General features: G+C 34.5%; 1 protein-coding gene and 1 pseudogene across 1 annotated transcript in view; one reads left to right on the top strand and one right to left on the bottom strand.

The window, feature by feature from the left end:
• Positions 1–10,909, top strand: part of LOC107412847 (nascent polypeptide-associated complex subunit alpha-like protein 1) — a 444,693-nt gene that overhangs the window by 141,259 nt on the left and 292,525 nt on the right. The gene's annotated exons all lie outside the window — the stretch shown is intronic.
• Positions 8,839–8,971, bottom strand: LOC112491150 (5.8S ribosomal RNA; annotated as a pseudogene).

Genomic DNA, 10,909 nt, shown 5'->3' with positions numbered 1-10,909 from the left:
AAAAATTAAATATATATATATATATATATATATTTTGGTGAAACAAAGTTTATATATAAATGCAGCACTCATTGATGTAACATTTTCATAGGATATGAAAAACCCACTTGTACTGATTAATCCAAGAAGACACCGGATCAAGTATCACATCACATGTGTAAAAAAAATTTATAATGCTCTCGGGAGTTGTGCTCCCCTTTATCACAAACATATGCGACCCATATGCCGCGTGCTATGTGCTCCGCATAAGCCCTGGAAATTTTCTACGGGGACGCAAGATAATGATGTCTGATTGGGATTTTCGTACCAACTCCTACTTTTCTTTTTTTATTTTGACTTTGTTTTATAAATATGAAAATATCATATTGTAATAATAATAAAAAATTTAGAATTATACAATATAATATATTATTTTTTTATTTTTAAAATTTTTATTTATTTTTATTTTTATGTTTTTAAACAAAATTCTGAATCTAACTTCATTAAAAAAAATTTTAAAAATATATATTTTTGCATCCTTATTTTACTAAATAGTGAAATATTTTTGTTTTTATTTTTATTCCTTTCATTTTCTTTCTTTTTTAATCTTTTTATCTTCTTTTACTATTTTTTTCATCAGTTTTTTATTTTAGGTCTTCTTATTTTTCCCTTTATCTTTCATTTTTTCGTTTCCTTTTTCTTATCTCACTCTTACCGCCAATGGCCTGCCGTGAAGGTTGCCCAAGGTCAATGGATCTTAAGGATTTAGCAGTTGCATGAGTATTAATTTCAAACCCTAAAGAAAATAAAAATGGCTAAACAAATTCAAAAGGAAAAAGGAAAAATTAAAGGGGCTTTTTATAATTATATATATATATATATATATAAATTAACCGTGTAAAAAGCAGCATTCGTTGACGTAACATTTTCATGGGATATGAAAAGCCCACCTATCAAGTATTTTCTTGGACGAGAAGAATACTTTCCTTTCTTTATCTAAAGGCTATAAAGCTCCTTTGGGGCCCACATGCCGCGTGCTGTGTGCTCCGCGTAAGCACTAGAAATTTTCTCCAGACGGGGGAGACGCGTGGATAATTTTATCCGATTGGGGCAGGTACATTTTGGTATCAATTCCTACTTTTCTACTTCTCTTTTGACTTTTTCTACCTTGCAAACTTCTATTTATCTTCTGGTATTTCTCTTTTATTTATTTTTATTTTTATATTTTTAAACAAAATTCTGAATCTTATTTCATTAAAAAATCAATGATAAATATTTTTGCGTCCTTGTTTTCATTTTCTTTCTTTCTTATCTTTTTATCTTCTTTTAGTATTATTCTATTCATCAGATTTTAATTTTGATGCCTAGTACAAGTTTAATAATTAATATTTAATAATATAATAAATTAATTAGATACAAATTTAAAAAATATTAGACAAATAATTTATCTAATATACAATTAGGCCCACTTCAGGATAACTTCATCGGCTAACAAGCAGAAGTCTTAACCTAGAGTGCTGCTATTTACACTAACCAAATATCTCTTCCCACTGCAATTTTGCATACAATTACTAAAAACCTTTTATTTTATTGTTTTTATACTTTAAAAAATTTTAAATTATTTTTTCAAAAAAAAAATGAATCAATCAGATTCAATTCTTTAGAGAATTTATATTCAATCTCAGCAGTTTCTTTTACAATACCTGCTGTAAAACTAAGCTATTGAGTTTATAAAGAGAATGGCTAAACAATTTGTTTTGAGAAACATTAATTTCAAAATAAAAGAGAAATATAAAAGATATTTTAATGAAACTAAACTATCTATGTGCAGCTAAGGAAAACGATACCAGATGGTTGTCTAACAACACTATAAACCCGCTGCGTCACATACTCATTTGTTGGTTTAGAGAGAAATCGAACGGGAAACAAAATCCTAGAGAAATGGAAAAGAAAATTGGTTTAAAAATCAAAAGGAAAGAAAAAAGTCACAGGACTTTTTAATAGTTTACATATAAAATGCACTGGGAATAGATATTTGAGTCGTGTAAATAGCAACTCTCTTCAACCTAATGACTTATCTAATTTATAGTCCTAATTTTCTAGAACCATAGCTTCCCTTGGATCTAGTTGGGCTTTTTCTTTTTACTTCTGCTAACAACAATTTATGGGCTCAGAGAGTTTGTAATTACGGGCCCATTTCTAAATCTTTTGTTTACTTTAGGCGCAGGAGCTGAGCCCGTATCAACAACGATAGATGATGCCATTATTATATTCAAAGTGGACAGATCTACGTTTATATATGAAAATTCATGTTTCCTTACCATCTCTCTAAAGGAGGTGGGCATAAGAGAGATCGATTGATCTGTTTCGGTTTCTTCAGATCTGATTGCTCCACATGATCAGCACCCCCCAATATTTAGGATCATTACTCTGCTCATCGCAAGACTAGTGGAGATTGCAGATAAGATTGAATATGGATTATGATCAGGTGCGTCGTCATGATGATATTCCTAGCGGATATAATCTTACCTGTTGATATGGAGAGTACCATTCAACATTATAGACGGATAGTGGATGTGATAAAATATTGAAGATGACGACCAGGAGAAGGAGGAACATGAATTGCTTGATGACCAAGTTACTGCTAGTCGAAGAAGAGCATTATCTAAACTGCCATTGAAAAGTTGTTGAAAGCAGCTAGTGGAATTAGATTCATTAATGCTGATCATGAGAAGAAATTAAGAAGGTTCTGTATATTTTGATTACTTAAAAATATAGAATCAGAGCAATGGTAATTCCCAATAATTTGGTTACTTACATCTTGACAGGGGACCTAATGCATGAACCTTTTCCAGAATCTAAGATTGCATAAAATTCCTGATGCTCCAGCCTCTCTGATCAGAGCAATGAAGAATCTATAGTGTCTCTTTGACTATTATTCTATGAACTAAAAATAGAATTGATCAATGCACTAGATATAAACCTTTTAAATGTTCCTAACCATCCAAATCACAGGAAGAAAGAAATAATATTTAAGAGAAACAATCGTTTTTAGTGACTATAATATCTTAATTTTGACAACCCCTCTAGCTCCTTCACAACTTTAGTACGATAACATTAATTTTAATTTTAGTAAATTTTCTCTTTACTAAATGAATACATTGATAATGTAACCAACATCGAGCTACCATGACATAAAGCACACATCATAAAGACAAGAGAAGCAGTTGTTAAGCTGGTTATTAAAATCATTAGGCAATAACAGATTAATATTTTTCCAAATGCCACCGATGACATAGATTGGATGAGAATGGAGATAATGGACAAGAAAAATGCAAGTAAATCACAGACAATGGAAAAATGTGAATTGTGTTTTTCCCTTCATGCAATATATATGTCTTAATTGCAGTTTGCTTGGCTTACAACATCAGATCTGAAGTGGGCTACTAATTTATATTTTGTGAACACATGTAATGGCAAATGCTTACTAAGATATAATAAGCAAAACATCAGAATTCAAATTGAACACTGGACTTAAAGCTAGAAGTTGATTTTTGGAATTAATGTGAAAACAACGATTTATTCAGTCAAGGTTTTATATCATTTTTCTGATTCAATACATTGGAAGAAATCCATATTATGCTTCCAAATCCCCTCATGAATACTATCAAATTTGGAGTTAAAAACTAGTATATGTTGTAATAAGTATTTGTTTTGGCATGTATCAATTTTGGGATTGTATACTATGAATTCTTTTCATAGCATCACAGCCACCTATTAAGAACAGGGTGTGAATTCCTTTCTTAAAGAAAAGCGAAGGGTGGGCCCAAATATCTATAACAATGACATTAATGAGAACATGAGAAAGCAAAAAAAAAAAAGGTTAATTATTGATTAGTACTTAAAGTTTCAGAATTATGCAAATCAAGCCTTGAAATTTGGAATTGTTTAAATTGATTCTGTAGTTTCAAATTTGTTGCAAATCATTTTAATTATCTAACTATGTTAAATTTACCATTAAATGACGTCAATATGCGGAGTTACAATTTATTTTTCAACAAAAAAAAATTTTAAAATTTGTAAAAAAAATAAATTTCTTATTTTTTCATTTTATATTTGGCAACCATGCGCTTCCCTTTTTGCCATGTTTTATCTGCGATACCCCCCAAGTAAAGAATAACCCTACTTTTATCTTAAAGATTCAAATCACTTGAAAATCTGAACTCATTCTGTCTGCTTTCAATTCAATTAAAATGAATGAAAAACCTTATTTTTTTCCTTTGATTCTTTCTATTTCTTGAAAAGGCAACCATGCAAGTAAAGAAAGAATGAGTTCATATAAAGAGAAAATGAAAGGAAAGAAGTGGTTTGGCTTCAAGCAATGGAGTATAAGTTCGAAGAAAGATCTGTAACAATAATGTTAGTGAGAACATGAGGGAAAAAAAAAAAAAAAAGAAAGGAAAAAAGGTTAATTGTTGACTCGTACTTAAAATTTCAAAATTATGCAAATTAAATCTTGGAATTTAGAATTGCTTAAAGTGACCTTGTAGTTTCAAATTTGTTAGAATTAGTTAAATTAACTAACTGTGTTAATTTTACTGTGTTAATTTTACTATTGGATGACATTAGCATGCTGATGTCATAATTTATTTTTCAGTCAAATTTTTTTTAAAAAAATTTTGAAAAAAAAATAAATTTCTTATATTTTCATTTTATATTTGGAAACCATGCACTTCCCTTTTTGCCATGTTTTATCTGCAATACCCCCCAAGTAAAGAATAACCCTACTTTTATTCTAAAGATTCAAACTGCTTAGAAATGTAAACTCATTCTGTCTGCCTTCAGTTCAATGAAAATGAATAAAAACCCTTATTCTTTTCCTTTGATTCTTCCTATTTCTTGAAAAGGTAAAAAGCAAGTGGAGAAAGAATAAGTTTGTACAAAGAGAAATTGAAAGGAAAGAAGTGGTTTGGTTTCAGGGAATGAAGTGTAAGTTTAGAGAAAGATATGTAACAATAAATTTGTTACAGATTAGTCTAATTAACTAACTGTGTTAATTTTACTATTAAATAATGTTAGCATGCTAAGTCCTAATTTGTTTTGTAGCAAAAAAATTTTAAAAAAAAATTCTTATTTTTTCGTTTTATATTTGACAACCATGCGCTTCGCTTTTTGCGATATTTTATCTGTAATACCCCCCAAGTAAACAATAACCCTACTTTTATCCTAAAGCTTCAAACAACTTGGAAATCTAAACTCATTCTGTCTGCTTTCAATTCAATGAAAATGAATGAAAACCCTTATTCTTTTCCTTTGATTCTTTCTATTTCTTGAAAAGGTAAAAGGCAAGTGGAGAAAGAATAAGTTTGTACAAAGAGAAAATGAAAGGAAAGAAGTGGTTTGGTTTCGGGGAATGGAGTGTAAGTTCGGAGAAAGATATGTAACAATAACGTTAGTAAGAATGTGAGAAAGAAAAAAGAAAATTGATTAATTGCTTATCATTACTTAACATTTCAAAATTATGCGAATCAAATCCTGAAATTTAGAATTGCTTAAATTAATCATGTAGTTCAAATTTGTTACAAATTAGTCTAATTAACTAATTGTATTGATTTTACCATGAGATTACATTAGCATGCTAACGTCATAATTTATATTTCAACAAAAATTTTTTATAAAATTAAAAAAAAAATTTCTTCACATTTTTCATTTTATATTTGGCAACCATGCACTTCCCTTTTTGCCATGTTTTATCTTTAGTGCCTCCCAAGTAAAGAATAACCTTACTTTTATCCTAAAGCTTCAAATTGCTTAAAAATCTGAACTCATTTTCTCTCTGCTTTCAGTTCAGTGAAAATGAATGAGAACCCTTATTTTTTTCCTTTGATCTTAAAAAAAATAAAGGGAAAGCAGGGAAAGAATAAGTTCATAAGAAAGAAAATCAAAGGAAATAAGTGGTTTGGTTTCAGGCAATGGAGTGTAAGTTCGGAGAAAGTTCTATAACAAAAATTAAGTGAGAACTTGAGAAAGAAAAAAGAAAAATTGTTAATCGCTAATTAGTACTTAAAGTTTTATTATTATGTGAATCAAACTTTGAAATTTGGAATTGCTCAAATTGTCCTTGCAATTTAAAATTTGTTGTAAATCAATGTAATTAACTAACTGTGTTAATTTTACCATTAGATTACATCAGCATGTTAATGTCATAATTTATTTTTCAGTAAAAAAAAAATTTAAAAATCGAGAAAGTAAATTTCATATTTTTTCATTTTATATTTGTGGTTATTTATTTGAAAAATTCTATGCATTCCTCTTTTGTTTAAATTAAAATTCCAAAAAAATTAAGTGTTTTTGAACTTAAAATTAGACAAAAAATAAATTAAAAAACAAATTTTTAAGTTTTGCTTTAATAAAAAAAAATTATTAGACCAAAAATCAATAATATTTTTTTACGCCTAAACCATAAAAAAAATTAGACTAAAATTACCAAAATAAAAATTAGATGAAAATACATATAAAACTAAAATTGGAATTTTGTTCTGTAAAAATAAAAATAAATTTTTATGCTTTTTTTTAAAAAAAGGTATAATATAAAAAATAAAAATAAATCATTACTATTGGTTTTATTTATTTTTATTTTTATTTGGTCTAATAATTTATTTTATTATGTTTAGATCTTTATGGTTTTAAGCAAAAATGATTCATTTTATTTTTAATTTTTGTATGGTTGTCCATTTCTTGTAGAATTTAGTTATTTACAAGTAAATGTAAGTAGATTTATTGTTCTTTTCTTCTTAAACAAAAATAAAAAATTATAAAAATTGAAATTTATATTTTTTTATGGTTTGGGTATAAGAAATTATTATTAATTTTTGATCTATTAAAATTATTTTATTCAATTTTCGATCAAACAAAAATATTTTTGTTAGACCAAAATTCTAATTTTATTTTAAAGTTTTAGTTTTGATCTAATTTTAGGTCCAAAACATTTAATTTCTTTAGAATTAGGACACGATACAATTTTTTACAGGTAAAAAATTATAAATATAAAATAAAAAGATAAAAAAATTTATTTTTTCAATTTTTTATTTTTTCTGAAAAGGAAAGTATAACATCAGCATGAAGTCATGCTGACAACATGTAACAGCAAAATTAAAATTGTTAACCAATCAAATTAATTTGAAACTTTAAGGATTAATTTAAATAACTTCAAATTTTAGAATTCAATTCGCATAACCCTAAAATATCATGATACTAATCAACAATTAATCAAAAAAAAAAAAAAAAGGGCAAACAGACATTTACCACCCAACACTCAAAGTTCCAATTCTCCTTTATATATACAAAGGTAGATGCAAGATAAGACATAGAGAGAGAGAGACATGAGATTGGATCGAAAATATCTAGCAAGGTAGCTTATGATGGATGGTGCATCGTATAATGCTGCAATTAATGGCGACGACAATCTATTTTGTAATGTGGACAACATCAGATCTCGTGGCCAAAACAACACTATTCTTCATATAGCAGCTAAATCTGGGAAGCTACGGCAACTTAATACAAGAGAAGATCATCTGCTACGTTTTCTTTATGAGCAAAACAACAAAGGAAACACCCCACTTCACATTGCAGCAAAATTAGGGCATCTGGAAACGGTAAGAATTCTAGTGGATCATTTTAAAGCATTCCTAACAAAAAAAACCAACCTCCAACCCATTTCCTATTTTATTCGAATTTTTATTAGTTTTTCGGCAAAAAAAAATAAAAAAAATTATATGTTGCAGAAAAAATTATAAATCCAATTCCATAATGTTGTACCCATTTTTGTAAGCATCCCTGCAAAAAATCTCATCAAAAGTCAATGTTTAGAGCAAAAAAAAAAAGCCATTATGACTCATCGCTGAAATTGATATCTGAGCCTGCCAGAAAGAAAATGGCTAAATAAGCTCATTAGGGGGGTGGTACCTGCTTGTTTCAACAGCGAGAGCCAGCCCCCCCCTCCCCCCCCCCCCCCCAGCAGCCTGCCAGCGCTGGGGGGTGTGGGCACAATGGCAGGTCTTGTCGGCAGGTGGGGGCCGCCATGCACCGGCAACGGTGTCGGGTGGGCCCCACCGTTGGCGACCCAGCAGGGGGCCCGGGGGGGAGGGGCTTGGGCAGTGCGATGTGGGAAAAAACTCAAAATGTGTGGGCTTGTCCGGTTCGATCGATTGCTTCGTGTGGCTATTGCTATGGTTCTGCATGCTGCAGCATTTGTGGGTGATGCTTCTTCATGGATGCTTGTTCGGTGACCGTTGGGGGCGCTGCCTAAAATGGGGGACGAAGGACACCTGCACTCGTGTGGGAGTCTCTCCGAACCTTGCTTTGGGGGCAATCTCGGTGGGATCCGGGTGGGTGTTTGTGCGGGGTATGCTTCTTCATGGATGCTTGTTTGGTGATTGCCGGGGGCGTTGCCCGAAATGGGGGACGAAGGACACCTGCACTCGTGTGGGAGCCTCTTCGAACCTTGCTTGGGGGGCAATCTCGGTGGGATCCGGGTGGGTGTTTGTGCGGGGTATGCTTCTTCATGGATGCTTGTTCGATGACTGTTGGGGGCGCTACCTGAAATGGGGGACGAAGGACACTTACACTCCTGTGGGAGTCTCTCCGAACCTTGCTTGGGGAGCAATCTTGGTGGGATCCGGGTGGGTGTTTGTGCGGGGTATGCTACGGTGCCTAGGCATGCACCACCATGTGGGAAACTCAAAATGTGTGGGCTTTTGCGGTGCAATCCATTGCTTCATATGGCTATTGCCATGGTTTTGCATGATGCGGCATTTGTGGGCAACGTTTCTCCATGGATGCTTGTTCGGTGACTGTTGGGGGCGCTGCCTGAAATGGGGGACGAAGGACACCTGCACTCGATGGTTCACGGGATTCTGCAATTCACACCAAGTATCGCATTTCGCTACGTTCTTCATCGATGCGAGAGCCGAGATATCCGTTGTCGAGAGTCGTTTTGACATTACAATAGAGAATACGACGCACACCCCGACCGCACACCATCTATGGGGCGGGGGGTGAATGCCAAATCGTTAGGTGTTCCTTGGTGCGGTTTGTGCCAGGGTTCGTTTGTACGACCGGGAAGGCTGCAACCGCGCATCGACGGGCGAGGCAGGAGGTGCAGACTGTAACACCCCGTCCCAAATCGCACCGGAATCCGTGCACGTTGATCGAGGTTGACTGTTGACCGTTGACCGAAGGGGGTCAAAAGTTGACTTTTTGACTCGGTGGGAATTTTGAGTTGACCAGGGTACCGTGGCGAAGTGCATGATGCCATGAGTTCGTAGACTGGTAGCACGTCGAAAACGGAGCTACGGTTTGAAAGTTATGGGCGAAACAAGTTGCAGTCCAAACTGTCCAGGGGGTGCCAGAGTTGACTTTTTGTTTATGGGGAATTGAGCTTTGACTCGTGCATGGTTGTGGAGTGCTCGTCGATACGAGTTCACAGACTAGCGGCACGCTCGAAACGGACATCCGGTTAAAAAGTTATGGATGTTTGAAGTTTACCGGATACCGTATTATTTTAATGTTTTTGGGTCAGTGAACAGTGAAATGCCACGTGTCATCTTCTGATTGGTCCATGTGGCATGAACAGTGTCACACAGGGGTTTTTATTTGTTAAAAGTCTCGGGAAGAGAGAGAAAGAGAGAGAGGAGAGAGAAAGAGAGAGAGAGAGGACTTCCGGCCATCGGAATTTTTGCACTGTTCCGGCCGATCTACTGTACACACGCCGGCCAGCAACGTTGCTCTCCTCATTTCCGGCAAAACCTCCAAATTTCACGGTGAACGGCCGCCGGACGCGCCCGGATCGGACCTCCGAAGTTCGGCGGCGAGTTTTACCCCTCCACCGCCAGCCATCGCAAATCGACCCTTTTTTGGCCATTTTCCGGCCACACGCGCCAGCTAGCCTTGATCCTCTCCTCAAGTCCGGGCGACCTACCAAAAATCACGGCCATCGGACCGACGCACCAGGATCGGAGCGTTTTCCGGCGAGGGGCCGGAAATCTTCAATCGGTGATTTCTCCGCCGTCTGACCTCCGTTTTGCTCACCGCCGGTTCCGTTGGGTTGCTCTCCTCAAGATCTGCAAGTCTGCAAAATGTCATGACCAACGGCCACCGCACGTGCCGCGTCGGAAAGTACTGTTCCGGCGAGTACCCAAAATTCCGGCCAGCTCCAGTCCGCAGTGTTCAACCTCCTGAATCCGAATCCGACTTCCATTTCCACCAATTCACGACGGTTTGGGAGAATTGCGGAGCCGAAACTTGAAAAGCTTTCCGGCGAGATTCCGACCCCGTCGGGTCCGATCACCGGAAAGTAAGACCGAATCTGTGATCCTCATCACGCGAGCTTCGATTCGGTATATAACTCGTAACCCTTAGATGTCGTTTGCTGTTCGCTCCCCGGGTATCCATTTGGGAATTACCTGAATAAAATATTAATATTTTTGGTTTGTGCACTGTGGTTGTTTAGGTGCACGCGCGAGTAGTGGAGTTGATCCCGAGGAGGATCTTAGTTGATTTGCGTGCTCCAGGTGAGTGACCCACCTTCAAAAATTATTTTGGGCAATTAATTATATTTAATTGGTATTTAAATTGATATTTAAATTTATGCTCATGTGGTGTGATTTAATTATGGTTTTATTGTGATTTAATTTATTTATTATGCATGAGCATGGTGTATTTTGGTAGTATTTGTACGTGGTTTTAAATTTGATTTTCCGGGCATAATTGGGTTAAATATTTTATGAAAATATTTGGTTAAATTTTATAAATTATGCCCGCGGTATTTTTATGGTTGCATCTCGTATTTCGAGGAAAATTGTGGTTTGTTGTTATCGCTGTTTCGTACCGGGTTATCGAATAAAAATATGTGGGATGGTGTTTTGTGAAA

The sequence above is a fragment of the Ziziphus jujuba genome, chromosome 8, assembly GCF_031755915.1.
Source record: "Ziziphus jujuba cultivar Dongzao chromosome 8, ASM3175591v1".
NCBI lineage: Eukaryota > Viridiplantae > Streptophyta > Magnoliopsida > Rosales > Rhamnaceae > Ziziphus > Ziziphus jujuba.
The sequence above is the reverse complement of the archived record's forward strand: the minus strand, read 5'-3'. Positions and strand labels throughout refer to the sequence as shown.